The sequence below is a fragment of the Somniosus microcephalus genome, unplaced genomic scaffold, assembly GCF_052327205.1.
Source record: "Somniosus microcephalus isolate GS21.2 unplaced genomic scaffold, FLI_Smic_1.0 unresolved_chr1, whole genome shotgun sequence".
Classification (NCBI taxonomy): Eukaryota; Metazoa; Chordata; class Chondrichthyes; order Squaliformes; family Somniosidae; genus Somniosus; species Somniosus microcephalus.
The window spans coordinates 51,964,220-51,981,184 of record NW_028225179.1 but is presented as its reverse complement, the minus strand read 5'-3'; the positions used below and the strand labels follow the sequence as shown (position 1 = coordinate 51,981,184).

At 44.4% G+C, this 16,965-nt stretch overlaps 2 non-coding genes across 2 annotated transcripts; both read left to right on the top strand.

The window, feature by feature from the left end:
* Positions 1 to 13,296: 13,296 nt before the first annotated feature.
* On the top strand, positions 13,297 to 13,370 carry trnat-agu (transfer RNA threonine (anticodon AGU)). The gene has a single exon. It is a non-coding gene; the product is annotated as a tRNA-Thr (tRNA).
* A 2,373-nt stretch (positions 13,371 to 15,743) lies between these two features.
* On the top strand, positions 15,744 to 15,817 carry trnat-cgu (transfer RNA threonine (anticodon CGU)). The gene has a single exon. It is a non-coding gene; the product is annotated as a tRNA-Thr (tRNA).
* Positions 15,818 to 16,965: the final 1,148 nt, after the last annotated feature.

Sequence of the window (16,965 nt, the reverse complement as noted above, 5' to 3'; positions counted from 1 at the left end):
CAACCTACTCAACCTTTCCTCATACATCAACCTCCTCATCTCTGGAATCAACCGAGTGAACCTTCTCTGAACCGCCTCGAGAGCAAGTATATCTTTTCTTAAATATGGAAACCAAAACTGCACGCAGTATTCCAGGTGTGGCCTCACCAATACCCTGTGTAACTGCAGCAAGACTTCCCTGTTTTTATACTCCATCCCCCTTGCAATAAAAGCCAAGATTTCATTGGCCTTCCTGATCACCTGCTGCATCTGCATACTAACTTTTTGTGTTTCATGCACCAGGACCCCCAGATCCCTTTGTACTGTAGCACTTTGCAGTTTCTCTCCATTTAGATAATAACTTGCTCTTTGATTTTTTCGGCCAAAGTGCATAACCTCACAGTTTCCAACATTATGTTGCATCTGCCAAATCTCTGCCAACTCACTTTGCCTGTCTACGTCCTTTTGCAGGTTTTTTATGCTCTCCTCACTCAATGCTTTCCCTCCCATCTTTGTATCGTCGGCAAACTTGGATATGTTGCACTCGGTCCCTTCCTCCAAATCGTTAATATAGATTGTAAAGAGTTGGGGTCCCAGCACTGACCCCTGCGGAACACCACTAGTTACTGATTGCGAGCCCGAGAACGAACCATTTATACCAACTCTTTGTTTTCTGTTAGATAGCAAATCTTCCACCCATGCCAGTATATTACCCCCAACCCTGTGATTTTTTTATCTTGATCAGTAATCTTTTGTGTGGAACCTTGTCAAGTGCCTTTTGGAAGTCCAAATACACTACATCCACTGGTTCCCCTTTATCCACCCTGTATGTTACATCCTCAAAGAATTCGAGCAAATTGCTCAAACATGACTTCCGCTTCGTAAAACCATGCTGACTCTGTCCTATTAAATTATGTTTATGCAAACGCTCTGTTACTGTTTCCTTAATAATGGACTCCAACATTTTGCCAACCACAGATGTTAGGCTAACTGGTCTATAGTTTCCAGCTTTTTGTCTACTTCCCTTCTTAAATAAGGGTGTTACATTAGCAGTTTTCTAATCTGCTGGGACCTTTCCTGAGTCCAGGGAGATCTGGAAAATAATCACCGATACATCCACAATCCCTACCGCCACTTCTCTCAAGACCCTAGGATGTAGGCCATCAGGTCCGGGGGATTTATCCGCCTTAAGTCCCATTATTTTACTGAGTACCATCTCCTTAGTGATTTTGATCGTGTTTAGCTCCTCCCCCCCCATTGCCCCCTGTTTGTCCAGTGTTGGGATATTTTTAGTGTCCTCTACTGTAAAGACTGATACAAAATACAGTAGGGGGATTTAAAGCAGATTCGGAGCCAGTGGTTTCTAAGGTGATCTTACCTGTGGCTCGTTAGTTCAGTATTTCTGTTTCCAAATGGTAGAAACAACCTTTAATAAAGTCCCCTTTACCGCATGTCCTGCCGAGCTCCCAGATTGACAATGTGGAAAATATGGAGCAGGCTTCTGGAAACAAACGGACTTACACATTGACCTCACAGTTTCAGCACTTCTGGGACGGGATTCCTGCTTTAAAGAATAAAATTGCCGTTTTATTGCGATGTACTGAACACAAGCTGTTTTTCTGGCAGTTATTATTTGAAGATTTGTGGAATGTCTCCAGGCCGAGGAAAGTGGTTCTATTAAAATGTTGGGGCGCGTCCAGAATTTGGACCCGGTACCTCTTGCATTTTAATTGATGTGAATTCCCAAAATGACAACCACACCCCTCGACCAAAGAACCACTAACCTTGCACTGATTGTTTAATCTCGGCAATGAGAATTTCACATACATAAAGCAGATATTTTAGATCAGAGACAGCGTTAAATCTCAATGCATTAATGTGTGAATATGACATTAAATGTGTTTCAATACAGTAGGGGGATTTAAAGCAGATTCTGAGCCAATGGTTTCTAAGGTGATCTTACCTGTGGCTCGTTATTTCACTCTCCCCTTCCTCCCACACGCTGACGGTTTTTAAACCTTGTTTTATTTCTGCTTCTCTGGGCCAGAGCATTCCACAGTCCCACAAGCCTTTTTACAAATACCCTTTCACTGCTTGACTTCTCTGTTTATTAGTTATGAAGCACCTTGAGGTGCAATGGTGGCGTTTCTGACGTCAAATTAAAAGGCGGCGATTTGGAAACACGTTGGGGTCACAGTTTCTTTTGCACAGAATTGAACCGGAATCTTTCAAGATGGACTATTGTATTTGCTGCATCACAATAAAACATATCTTGTTATAAAGGCTGGCTCATTAGCTCCCCAGTGTCAGAGGAAGGATGGTCTGATCTCCTCATTTATTTCATGTAAGACACAAACACAGGGTAATCATTCAGAATCACCTCACAGATTGACACAGATATAAACAAAGCGGTAGATACAGATAGCAATGAGACACATGGCGAAATGGACAAGAGTTCTGTACACAATTAAACTCTACAGAGATACCGACAGTGTGAGAGATCATTACAGGATCCTGCAACGATGCCTCGGTCAATAGCAACAGTTAGGAGCTGCATTTCAGATGCGGTAACAAACCCATGAGTTTGTTTGCTGTTCCCCAGCTCCCAGAGTGAGTGTGGCCGCGACAGCAGCAACATTCAGGCCGCCTGTCCGGCCCCGCTCTCTCCAAGCGCCCTCTGCTGGTGGAAAGCAGCAATTGCAACCTCAGAGAGCGTAAACTGCCCATCGCTGCGTAACAAGATATCATTGAAGCAGAGGAGCGCAGAGGTTTACATCTGTAGCGTGTAGGTAATATGACCGACTCATTGTTTTGGAACAGCTGAACCTGAATCGTTCTCTGGCAGATGTTGCAGATTTACGTATGAAAAGTGCCCTCGAGGTACAATCGACAAATTTGGAGATGACGTGCAGTGGGACAAGTTAAAGGATCAGCACAGTTAATGCCGAGAACAAATTAAACAGTAGCTCAAGCTGATGAATCTTACACTGGCGAAAATCATCAGCGGAAATTTAGAGGAAGCGACATTGAAAAGGGCTGTACTGCGATTCTAACACTTCTCCAAGCACATTCCGGGCAAATCATTGACAGTAAAAAGACGGTTTGGAATGGAAATGGAACTGCGGGCACGCGTGACAGAGCATTGGTATTGGGAATGCAAAACTGCTGTCTCCAATACTCTGCTTACCTGAATCAGTCAAAATGCAATGGACAATACATGTCAAACCTATTTGATTATACATTTGATAATCAGTTGATTCGGTCTGTATTCCAGACAGAGTGACACTTCAGTGAATGGGTATGAATCTCGCTTGAGGGATTGTAGATTGAAATTTGCGAAATGTCCCGCGTGAGCCCCTTTTTAACGTTGGCGTCGTACTTCTGCTCCCACATGACACAGATCAGCCACAGCCTCTGCTCCCTGCCCGCCTGCTGCAGAAACATTGTCTCCAGATTACAAACTGATTCTAGGTCGGAGATCAATATTCAGGGTAGAGCCTAAACACAGCGGGTGGGATCAAATAATAAAGCATTTATTTTAGACCAGAGGCAGCGATAAATGTCCTATATTGCTCACATGCATCAATGTGTGAATCTGACATTAAATGGGTTAAAATACAGTGGGGGTATTTACAGTAGATTCGAGGCCAATAGTTCCCAAGTTGATCTTTCCTGTGTCTCGCTTGCCTCTCTGCCGCCTTCCTCCCACAGGCTGCCGGTTTTTAAATCTTGTTTTAAATCTGCTGCTTGCTCGGCCAATGCATTCCACTGTCTCACAATCGTTTCTACAAATACCCTTTCAGTGCTTGACTTCTCTGTTTATTAGTTATGAATCACCTTGAGGTGCAACGGTGGCATTTGTGACGTCAGATTAAAAGGCAGCCTATTGGAAACACGTTGGAGTCACAGTTTCTTTTGCACAGAATTGAAACTGAAACTTTTAAGATGGAATATTGTATTTGCTGCATCACAGTAAACAATATCGTGGTATAACTGTTGGCTTATTTGTTCCCCAGTGTCAGAGGAAGAGTTGCCTGATCCCCCCATTTATTTCATACTAGCTGGGGAGCCCGGCATTGCCGGGGCTGTTTTGGGGCAGGCGATTTAAATCGAGTGCCAGGCTTTGGGGCCCTGTCTGTGTCCCTTTGTGAATCTGGTGCTGGGCAACATTTTAAATCGAGTGGCAGGCTTTAGGGCCCTGTGTGTGTCCCTGTCTGTCTACCTTTTAAAAGCTTGCGAAATGAAAGTGAAACTACTTATGGTTTTGGGGCCCTGTCTGTGTCCCTTTGTGAATCTGGTGCTGGGCAACATTTTAAATCGAGTGGCAGGCTCAGGGCCCTGTCTGTGTCCCCGTATGTCTACCTTTTAAAAGGTTGAAAAATGAAAGTGAAAGTACTTATAAAATGTTTTTGGTAAATCTTATGTTATTTTTAAAAGAGATACTAACTTTGAAAGTCGTTTTAGCTGGAAGCTGAAATCATTTGAGCTGGAAGCTTAGTGAAAGAATGGCTGCCACATCCCCGAGATGAAAACGAATAGTCCCGCCCACACACACATTGGCCAACCATCAGGGAAACGTACTGTAGGATTGGTCAATCGTGACGGAACAGGATTGGTGGAACCTTGATGTCAGTCAATCAATGCTAGCAGATAATGAGTTTAATTTTGAAGGTTTTTTGCTGAAGATTTTTTGCATAAGGCGCGAACACTTTTCCTCCGACCGAAAAGTAAATACTCTTAAAACCGTCTCTGAAGCGTAAGCTTTCTTTGGAGGTTACGCGCGCGTATGTACACCCTGTAACTTTTGAGCGCATAGCCCGACAGACGCACAGGCGATGACAGAATGACAGACAGAATGACAGACAAAATCACAGACAGAAATACCGATTTATATATATAGATAAGACACAAACATAGGGTAATCATTCAGAATCACCTCACAGATTGACACTGAGATAAATTAAGCGGGAGATACAGAGAGCAATGGGACATATGGCGGAATGGACAAGAGAGCTGGAGAAATAAGAAACGGCCTGAGAGTCCAGAAGACAGTGACCGGAAGCTGATAGACATCAGTGAGTGCGGGCGAGAAATTGTGCCAGCATTCGGTCCCGTGGCTTAGCAGGTCAAAGCGTCTGTAAAGTAAACAGGAGATCCTGGGTTCGATTCCCAGCAGGGCCTACTTTTATAGAATCTCCAGTGATGAGTTTCTTCTCGTGTGAAAAGGCTACAATTCTTTTAAATTTAACTGTGCCTGCACCAGTTCCCATTCTGGATGAAGGCTCCAGTGGCTGCGAGGCCTCCGTTGATTTTCACCGCTTCTGTATTTCTGGCGGTGCTGATTTTGGACTCTTCACCAGAAATCCATGTTTCCCAAGCAGTGCCATGCGATACTTTGTAGAGCTCCAGTTGTTGATGTGTGGTGCCGTGCTCGGATAGTGATTAATGCTCTCCATTCTGGCCGCAGCAACTTCGGCTCCAAACCGAAACATAACGCGGACTTTTCTTCCTTCCACAATTAATAGCCCTGCTTTAATTACCCCCTTCAACTTGATAGTAATTTTCCTGCGGTATTTCCTAAATCTAACATTCACTTTCAGCCACTTAAACTGCTAAATGTGCTCTGCTGCCACCGCTCTTCCTGGGCCACGTGTCCCATACGCCCCAATCTGAGTAGGTGCTTTGATACCAGTCGATACATTTAGACCTGCGGGACCTCTCGACAGTCAAGCTCTGAGAAAGCAGGGCCGGCCTTCGGAACCAATGCAGCCCGATGATACAAGAAAATTCCTCGGGAAATGAAGCTTCAAACTTTTCAAACAAATCGTTTTATTGACATAATAATACAAGTTTTACCGAGAGAGACTTGTACAACCTCAGTTGTGCAACTCAAAACTAAGAATGTTCAATTTTTCTGATTCGGGAGAGGGAGAGATGAGTTATGTGTAAGTGTCCTCCTTGTTGTTTTTCTGGTCAGTCTTCCAGATCTCCACTCCGTTTGTCTGTCTCCTGGACTGTCTCCTGGAATGTGTTCTGCTTTTCACTTTAGAATGGCTGCTCTTGTACCATTGCTGCTGACAGAAACAAGCCTTCCAGTGACTTTCCATTCTCTCTCTCCCACGGTTACACAGACTGATGCTACCGGACAGCACCGAGTGTATGTGAAGGGACCTCAGAGACTGTCGAGGCCTCCTTATCTGGAGCTTCCAGACATTCTGCAGAAAACTTTTGGAATTCAGTCAGCAAACCTTCTTGAAGTAAGTGATCCAGTTGTCTCGGCAATCCTTTAGCTTCCTTAAAACCGGCATTGAAAAATCCAAAATCCTCCCAGAGGGAGCAGATTGAAGAAAATAAATTATTTGAAGTAGTTAATTATCATAATGAGAAAACGCACTGCGAGCAGGGCTCGAATTGCGGGGGAAAACCCCATTGGATTTCAGGTCCAACGCCTTAACCACTCAGCCATCGCAGCTGCGACACTATCGACTACAAGATACTAAATTCTCAAATCGCTGACCCTGTTTATTGTTGGCGATGACGGTTTCGTGATATTTAATTTGCTGCAAATTCAGCAAGTCCAGAAGAATCGCAGCGATCATTACAATAAAAGAAAACTTCCGATATTTAACGGTATGTAAGATGTTGAGAACAGTATGGAATATTCTGCAGGGTAATGAAAATAAACAGCAGAAACATTGTGTTCTGCTCCCACATGACACAGATCAGCCACAGCCTCTGCTCCCTGCCCGCCGGCTGCAGAAGCCTTGTCTCCAGATTACAAACTGATTCTAGGTCGGAGATAAATATTCAGGGTAGAGCCTAAACACAGCGGGTGGGATCAAGTAATAAAGCAGTTATTATAGACCAGAGACAGCGATAAATGTCCTATATTGCCCACATGCATCAATTTGTGAATCTGACATTAAATGGTTTGAAATACAGTGGGGGGTTTAAAGTAGATTCGGGGCCAATAGTTTCCAAGTTGATCTTTCCTGTGTCTCTCTTGCCTCTCTGCCCCCTTCCTCCCACAGGCTGCCGGTTTTTAAACCTTGTTTTAAATCTGCTGCTTGCTGGGCCAGTGCATTCCACAGTCTCACAACCGTTTCTACCAATACCCTTTCAGTGCTTGACTTCTCTGCTTATTATTTATGAATCACCTTGAGGTGCAATGGTGGCGTTTGTGACGTCAGATTAAAAAGCAGGCTATTCTTTTGCACAGAATTGAAACTGAAACTTTTAAGCTGGAATATTGTATTTGCTGCATCACAGTAAACAATATCGTGTTATAACTGTTGGCTTATTTGTTAACCAGTGACAGAGGAAGAGTTGTCAGATCCCCCCATTTATTTCATATAAGACACAAACATAGGGTAAACATTCAGAATCACCTCACAGATTGACACTGAGATAAATTAAGCGGGAGATACAGAGAGCAATGGGACATATGGCGGATGGACAAGAGAGCTGCAGAAATAATAAACGGCCTGAGAGTCCAGAAGACAGTGACCGGAAGCTGATAGACATCAGTGAGTGGGGGCGAGAAATTGCGCCAGCATACGGTACCGTGGCTCAGCTGGTCAAAGCGTCTGTCTAGTAAACAGGAGATCCTGAGTTCGATTCCCAGCGGGGCCAATTTTTATAGAATCTCCAGGGGTGAGTTTCTTCTCGTGTGAAAAGGCTACAATTCTTTTAAATGTGACTGTGCCTGCAGCAGTTCCCATTCTGGATGAAGGCTCTAGTGGCTGCGAGGCCTGCGTTGAATTTCACCGCTTCTGTATTTCTGGCGGTGCTGATTTTGGACTCTTCACCAAAAATCCATGTTTCCTAAGCAGTGCCATGCGATACTTTGCAGAGCTCCAGTTGTTGATGTGTGGTGCCGTGCTCGTATAGTGATTAATAATCTGCATTCTGGCCGCAGCAACTTCGGCTCCAAACCGAAAAATAACGCAGAATTTTCTTCCTTCCACAATCAATAGCTCTCCTTTACTTTCCCCCTTCAATTTCATTATAATTTTCCTGCGGTATTTCCTTAATCTAACATTCACTTTCAGCCACTTAAACTGCTAAGTGTGCTCTGCTACCACCACTCTTCGTGGGCCACATGTCCCATACGCCCCAATCTGAGTTGGTGCTTTGAAACCAGTCGATACATTTCGACCTGCGGGACCTCCCGACAGTCAAGCTCTGCGAAAGCAGAGCCGGCCTTCGGAACCAATGCAGCCCGATTCAGAAAATTCCTTGAGAAATGAAGCTTCAAACTTTTCAAACAAATCGTTTTATTGACATAATAATACAAGTTTTACAGAGAGAGACTTGTACAACCTCAGTGGTGCAACTCAGAACTCAGAATGTTCAATTCTTCTGCTTCGGGAGAGGGAGAGATGAATTATGAGTTGGTGTCCTCCTTGTTTTTTTTCTGGTCAGTCTTCCAGATCTCCACTCCGTTTGTCTGTCTCCTGACCTGTCTCCTGGAATGTGTTCTGCTTTTCACTTTAGAATGGCTGCTCTTGTACCATTGCTGCTGACAGAAACATGCCTTCCAGTGACTTTCCATTCTCTCTCTCCCATGGTTACACAGACTGATGCTACCGGACACCAGTGAGTGTATGGGAAGGTACCTCAGAGACTGTCGAGGCCTCCTTATCTGGAGCTTCCAGACATTCTGCAGAAAACTTTTGGAATTCAGTCAGCAAACCTTCTTGAAGTAAGTGATCCAGTTGTCTCGGCAATCCTTTAGCTTCCTTAAAACCGGCATTGAAAAATCCAAAATCCTCCCAGAGGGAGCAGATTGAAGAAAATAAATTATTTGAAGTAGTTAATTATCATAATGAGAAAACGCACTGCGAGCAGGGCTCGAATTGCGGTGGGAAAACCCCATTGGATTTCAGGTCCAACGCCTTAACCACTCAGCCATCGCAGCTGCGACACTATCGACTACCAGATACTAAATTCTCAAATCGCTGACCCTGTTTATTGTTGGCGATGACGGTTTCGTGATATTTAATTTGCTGCAAATTCAGCAAGTCCAGAAGAATCGCAGCGATCATTACAATAAAAGAAAACTTCCGATATTTAACGGTATGTAAGATGTTGAGAACAGTATGGAATATTCTGCAGGGTAATGAAAATAAACAGCAGAAACATTGTGTTCTGCTCCCACATGACACAGATCAGCCACAGCCTCTGCTCCCTGCCCGCCGGCTGCAGAAACCTTGTCTCCAGATTACAAACTGATTCTAGGTCGGAGATAAATATTCAGGGTAGAGCCTAAACACAGCGGGTGGGATCAAGTAATAAAGCAGTTATTATAGACCAGAGACAGCGATAAATGTCCTATATTGCCCACATGCATCAATTTGTGAATCTGACATTAAATGGTTTGAAATACAGTGGGGGGTTTAAAGTAGATTCGGGGCCAATAGTTTCCAAGTTGATCTTTCCTGTGTCTCTCTTGCCTCTCTGCCCCCTTCCTCCCACAGGCTGCCGGTTTTTAAACCTTGTTTTAAATCTGCTGCTTGCTGGGCCAGTGCATTCCACAGTCTCACAACCGTTTCTACCAATACCCTTTCAGTGCTTGACTTCTCTGCTTATTATTTATGAATCACCTTGAGGTGCAATGGTGGCGTTTGTGACGTCAGATTAAAAAGCAGGCTATTCTTTTGCACAGAATTGAAACTGAAACTTTTAAGCTGGAATATTGTATTTGCTGCATCACAGTAAACAATATCGTGTTATAACTGTTGGCTTATTTGTTAACCAGTGACAGAGGAAGAGTTGTCAGATCCCCCCATTTATTTCATATAAGACACAAACATAGGGTAAACATTCAGAATCACCTCACAGATTGACACTGAGATAAATTAAGCGGGAGATACAGAGAGCAATGGGACATATGGCGGATGGACAAGAGAGCTGGAGAAATAATAAACGGCCTGAGAGTCCAGAAGACAGTGACCGGAAGCTGATAGACATCAGTGAGTGGGGGCGAGAAATTGCGCCAGCATACGGTACCGTGGCTCAGCTGGTCAAAGCGTCTGTCTAGTAAACAGGAGATCCTGAGTTCGATTCCCAGCGGGGCCAATTTTTATAGAATCTCCAGGGGTGAGTTTCTTCTCGTGTGAAAAGGCTACAATTCTTTTAAATGTGACTGTGTCTGCAGCAGTTCCCATTCTGGATGAAGGCTCCAGTGGCTGCGAGGCCTGCGTTGAATTTCACCGCTTCTGTATTTCTGGCGGTGCTGATTTTGGACTCTTCACCAAAAATCCATGTTTCCTAAGCAGTGCCATGCGATACTTTGCAGAGCTCCAGTTGTTGATGTGTGGTGCCGTGCTCGTATAGTGATTAATAATCTGCATTCTGGCCGCAGCAACTTCGGCTCCAAACCGAAAAATAACGCAGACTTTTCTTCCTTCCACAATCAATAGCTCTCCTTTACTTTCCCCCTTCAATTTCATTATAATTTTCCTGCGGTATTTCCTTAATCTAACATTCACTTTCAGCCACTTAAACTGCTAAGTGTGCTCTGCTACCACCACTCTTCGTGGGCCACATGTCCCATACGCCCCAATCTGAGTTGGTGCTTTGAAACCAGTCGATACATTTCGACCTGCGGGACCTCCCGACAGTCAAGCTCTGCGAAAGCAGAGCCGGCCTTCGGAACCAATGCAGCCCGATTCAGAAAATTCCTTGAGAAATGAAGCTTCAAACTTTTCAAACAAATCGTTTTATTGACATAATAATACAAGTTTTACAGAGAGAGACTTGTACAACCTCAGTGGTGCAACTCAGAACTCAGAATGTTCAATTCTTCTGCTTCGGGAGAGGGAGAGATGAATTATGAGTTGGGGTCCTCCTTGTTTTTTTTCTGGTCAGTCTTCCAGATCTCCACTCCGTTTGTCTGTCTCCTGACCTGTCTCCTGGAATGTGTTCTGCTTTTCACTTTAGAATGGCAGCTCTTGTACCATTGCTGCTGACAGAAACATGCCTTCCAGTGACTTTCCATTCTCTCTCTCCCATGGTTACACAGACTGATGCTACCGGACACCAGTGAGTGTATGGGAAGGTACCTCAGAGACTGTCGAGGCCTCCTTATCTGGAGCTTCCAGACAATCTGCAGATAACTTTTGGAATTCGGTCAGCAAACCTTCTTGAAGTAAGTGATCCAGTTGTCTCGGCAATCCTTTAGTTTCCATAAAACCGGCATTGAAAATTCCAAAATCATCCGAGAGGGAGCAGATTGAAGAAAATAAATTATTTGAAGCAGTTAATTATCATAATGAGAGAGCCCGCTGCGAGCAGGGCCCGAACCTGTGTGGGGAAATACCCATTGAATTTCAAGTCCAACGCCTTAGCCACTCGGCCATCGCAGCCGCGACAATATCGACTCCAAGATACTGAATTCTCAAATCGCTGACCCTGTTTATTGTTGGCGATGACGGTTTCGTGATATTTAATTTGCTGCAAATTCAGCAAGTCCAGAAGAATCGCAGCGAACATTACAACAAAAGAAAACTTCCGATATTTAACGGTATGTAAGATGTTGAGAACAGTATGGAATATTCTGCAGGGTAATGAAAATAAACAGCAGAAACATTGTGTTCTGCTCCCACATGACACAGATCAGCCACAGCCTCTGCTCCCTGCCCGCCGGCTGCAGAAACCTTGTCTCCAGATTACAAAATGATTCTAGGTCGGAGATAAATATTCAGGGTAGAGCTTAAGCGCAGCGGGTGGGATCAAATAATAAAACAGTTATTTTAGACCAGAGACAGCGATAAATGTCCTATATTGCTCACATGCATCAATTTGTGAATCTGACATTAAATGGGTTTAAATACAGTGGGGGGATTTAAAGTAGATTCGGGGTCAATAGTTTCCAAGTTGATCTTTCCTGTGTCTCTCTTGCCTCTCTGCCCCCTTCCTCCCACAGGCTGCCGGTTTTTAAACCTTGTTTTAAATCTGCTTCTTGCTGGACCAGTGCATTCCACAGTCTCACAACCCTTTCTACAAATACCCTTTCAGTGCTTGACTTCTCTGCTTATTAGTTATGAATCACCTTGAGGTGCAATGGTGGCGATTGTGACGTCAGTTTAAAAGGCAGGCTATTGGAAACACGTTGGAGTCACAGTTTCTTTTGCACAGAATTGAAACTGAAACTTTTAAGCTGGAATATTGTATTTGCTGCATCACAGTAAACAATATCGTGGTATAACTGTTGGCTTATTTGTTCCCCAGTGTCAGAGGAAGAGTTGTCTGATCCCCCCATTTATTTCATACTAGCTGGGGAGCCCGGCGTTGCCGGGGCTGTTTTGGGGCAGGCGGCTTAAATCGAGTGCCAGGCTTTGGGGCCCTGTCTGTGTCCCTTTGTGAACCTGGTGCTGGGCAACATTTTAAATCGAGTGGCAGGCTTAAGGGCCCTGTGTGTGTCCCTGTCTGTCTACCTTTTAAAAGCCTGCAAAATGAAAGTGAAACTTCTTTTGGCTTTGGGGCCCTGTCTGTGTCCCTTTGTGAATCTGGTGCTGGGCAACATTTTAAATCGAGTGGCAGGCTTAGGGCCCTGTCTGTGTCCCTGTATGTCTACCTTTTAAAAGGTTGAAAAATGAAAGTGAAAGTACTTATAAAACGTTTTTGGTAAATCTTATGTTATTTTTAAAAGAGATACTAACTTTGAAAGTCGTTATAGCTGGAAGCTGAAGTCATTTGAGCTGGAAGCTTAGTGAAAGAATGGCTGCCACATCCCCGAGATGAAAACGAATAGTCCCGCCCAAACACACACCGATTGGCCAACCATCAGGGGACCGTACTGTCGGATTGGTCAATTGTGACGGAACAGGATTGGTGGAACCTTGATGTCAGTCAATCAATGCTAGCAGATAATGAGTTTAATTTTGAAGGTTTTTTGCTGAAGGTTTTTTGCATAAGGCGCGAACACTTTTCGTCCGACTGAAAAGTAAATACGCTTAAAACCGTCTCTGAAGCGTAAGCTTTCTTTGGAGGTAACGCGCGCGTAGGTACGCCCTGTAACTTTCGAGCGCATAGCCCGACAGACGCACAGGCGATGACAGAATGACAGACAGAATGACAGACAGAAGTACCGATTTATATATATAGATAAGACACAAACATAGGGTAATCATTCAGAATCACCTCACAGATTGACACTGAGATAAATTAAGCGGGAGATACAGAGGGCAATGGGACATATGGCGGAATGGACAAGAGAGCTGGAGAAATAAGAAACGGCCTGAGAATCCAGAAGACAGTGACCGCAAGCTGATAGACATCAGTGAGTGCGGGCGAGAAATTGCGCCAGCATTCGGTCCCGTGGCTTAGCTGGTCAAAGCGTCTGTCTAGTAAACAGGAGATCCTGGGTTCGATTCCCAGCGGGGCCTATTTTTATAGAATCTCCAGGGGTGAGTTTCTTCTCGTGTGAAAAGGCTACAATTCTTTTAAATGTAACTGTGCCTGCACCAGTTCCCATTCTGGATGAAGGCTCCAGTGGCTGCGAGGCCTCCGTTGAATTTCACCGCTTCTGTATTTCTGGCGGTGCTGATTTTGGACTCTTCATCAAAAATCCATGTTTCCTAAGCAGTGCCATGCGATATTTTGCAGAGCTCCATTTGTTGATGTGTGGTGCCGTGCTCGTATAGTGATTAATAATCTGCATTCTGGCCGCAGCAACTTCGGCTCCAAACCGAAACATAACGCAGACTTTTCTTCCTTCCACAATCAATAGCTCTCCTTTACTTTCCCCCTTCAATTTCATTATAATTTTCCTGCGGTATTTCCTTAATCTAACATTCACTTTCAGCCACTTAAACTGCGAAGTGTGCTCTGCTACCACCACTCTTCCTGGGCCACATGTCCCATACGCCCCAATCTGAGTTGGTGCTTTGAAACCAGTCGATACATTTAGACCTGCGAGACCTCCCGACAGTCAAGCTCTGCGAAAGCAGAGCTGGCCTTCGGAACCAATGCAGCCCGATTCAGAAAATTCCTTGGGAAATGAAGCTTCAAACTTTTCAAACAAATCATTTTATTGACATAATAATACAAGTTTTACAGAGAGAGACTTGTACAACCTCAGTGGTGCAACTCAAAACTCAGAATGTTCAATTCTTCTGCTTCGGGAGAGCGAGAGATGAATTATGAGTTGGTGTCCTCCTTGTTTTTTTTCTGGTCAGTCTTCCAGATCTCCACTCCGTTTGTCTGTCTCCTGGACTGTCTCCTGGAATGTGTTCTGCTTTTCACTTTAGAATGGCTGCTCTTGTACCATTGCTGCTGACAGAAACAAGCCTTCCAGTGACTTTCCATTCTCTCTCTCCCACGGTTACACAGACTGATGCTACCGGACAGCACCGAGTGTATGTGAAGGTACCTCAGAGACTGTCGAGGCCTCCTTATCTGGAGCTTCCAGACAATCTGCAGAAAACTTTTGGAATTCGGTCAGCAAACCTTCTTGAAGTAAGTGAGCCAGTTGTCTCGGCTATCCTTTAGTTTCCTTAAAACCGGCATTGAAAAATCCAAAATCCTCCCAGAGGGAGCAGATTGAAGAAAATAAATTATTTGAAGTAGTTAATTATCATAATGAGAAAACCCGCTGCGAGCAGGGCTCGAATTGCGCGGGAAAACCCCATTGGATTTCAAGTCCAACGCCTTAACCACTCGGCCATCGCAGCTGCGAAAATAACGGCTCCAAGATACTAAATTCTCAAATCGCTGATCCTGTTTATTGTTGGCGATGACGGTTTCGTGATATTTAATTTGCTGCAAATTCAGCAAGTCCAGAAGAATCGCAGCGATCATTACAATAAAAGAAAACTTCCGATATTTAACGGTATGTAAGATGTTGAGAACAGTATGGAATATTCTGCAGGGTAATGAAAATAAACAGCAGAAACATTGTGTTCTGCTCCCACATACACAGATCAGCCACAGCCTCTGCTCCGTTACCGCCGGCTGCAGAAAACTTGTCTCCAGATTACAAACTGATTCTAGGTCGGAGATAAATATTCAGGGTAGAGCCTAAACACAGCGGGTGGGATCAAATAATAAAGCAGTTATTATAGACCAGAGACAGCGATAAATGTCCTATATTGCCCACATGCATCAATTTGTGAATCTGACATTAAATGGGTTGAAATACAGTGGGGGGTTTAAAGTAGATTCGGGGCCAATAGTTTCCAAGTTGATCTTTCCTGTGTCTCTCTTGCCTCTCTGCCCCCTTCCTCCCACAGGCTGCCGGTTTTTAAACCTTGTTTTAAATCTGCTGCTTGCTGGGCCAGTGCATTCCACAGTCTCACAACCGTTTCTACCAATACCCTTTCAGTGCTTGACTTCTCTGCTTATTATTTATGAATCACCTTGAGGTGCAATGGTGGCGTTTGTGACGTCAGATTAAAAGGCAGGCTATTCTTTTGCACAGAATTGAAACTGAAACTTTTAAGCTGGAATATTGTATTTGCTGCATCACAGTAAACAATATCGTGTTATAACTGTTGGCTTATTTGTTAACCAGTGTCAGAGGAAGAGTTGTCAGATCCCCCCATTTATTTCATATAAGACAGAAACATAGGGTAATCATTCAGAATCACCTCACAGATTGACACTGAGATAAATTAAGCGGGAGATACAGAGAGCAATGTGACATATGGCGGAATGAACAAGAGAGCTGGAGAAATAAGAAACGGCCTGAGAGTCCAGAAGACAGTGACCGCAAGCTGATAGACATCAGTGAGTGGGGGCGAGAAATTGCGCCAGCATACGGTACCGTGGCTTAGCTGGTCAAAGCGTCTGTCTCGTAAGCAGAAGATCCTGAGTTCGATTCCCAGCGGGGCCAATTTTTATAGAATCTCCAGGGGTGAGTTGCTTCTCGTGTGAAAAGGCTGCAATTCTTTTAAATGTGACTGTGCCTGCACCAGTTCCCATTCTGGATGAAGGCTCCAGTGGCTGCGAGGCCTGCGTTGAATTTCACCGCTTCTGTATTTCTGGCGGGGCTGATTTTGGACTCTTCACCAAAAATCCATGTTTCCTAAGCAGTGACATGCGATACATTGCAGAGCTGCAGTTGTTGATGTGTGGTGCCGTGCTCGTATAGTGATTAATAATCTGCATTCTGGCCGCAGCAACTTCGGCTCCAAACCGAAACATAACGCAGACTTTTCTTCCTTCCACAATCAATAGCTCTCCTTTACTTTCCCCCTTCAATTTCATTTTAATTTTCCTGCGGTATTTCCTTAATCTAACATTCACTTTCAGCCACTTAAACTGCTAAGTGTGCTCTGCTACCACCACTCTTCCTGGGCCACATGTCCCATACGCCCCAATCTGAGTTGGTGCTTTGAAACCAGTCGATACATTTCGACCTGCGGGACCTCCCGACAGTCAAGCTCTGCGAAAGCAGAGCCGGCCTTCGGAACCAATGCAGCCCGATTCAGAAAATTCCTCGGGAAATGAAGCTTCAAACTTTTCAAACAAATCGTTTTATTGACATAATAATACAAGTTTTACAGAGAGAGACTTGTACAACCTCAGTGGTGCAACTCAGAACTCAGAATGTTAAATTCTTCTGCTTCGGGAGAGGGAGAGATGAATTATGAGTTGGTGTCCTCCTTGTTTTTTTTCTGGTCAGTCTTCCAGATCTCCACTCCGTTTGTCTGTCTCCTGGCCTGTCTCCTGGAATGTGTTCTGCTTTTCACTTTAGAATGGCTGCTCTTGTAACATTGCTGCTGACAGAAACATGCCTTCCAGTGACTTTCCATTCTCTCTCTCCCATGGTTACACAGACTGATGCTTCCGGACAGCAGCGAGTGTATGGGAAGGTACCTCAGAGACTGTCGAGGCCTCCTTATCTGGAGCTTCCAGACAATCTGCAGATCACTTTTGGAATTCGGTCAGCAAACCTTCTTGAAGTAAGTGATACAGTTGTCTCGGCAATCCTTTAGTTTCCTTAAAACCGGCATTGAAAATTCCAAAATCCTCCAAGAG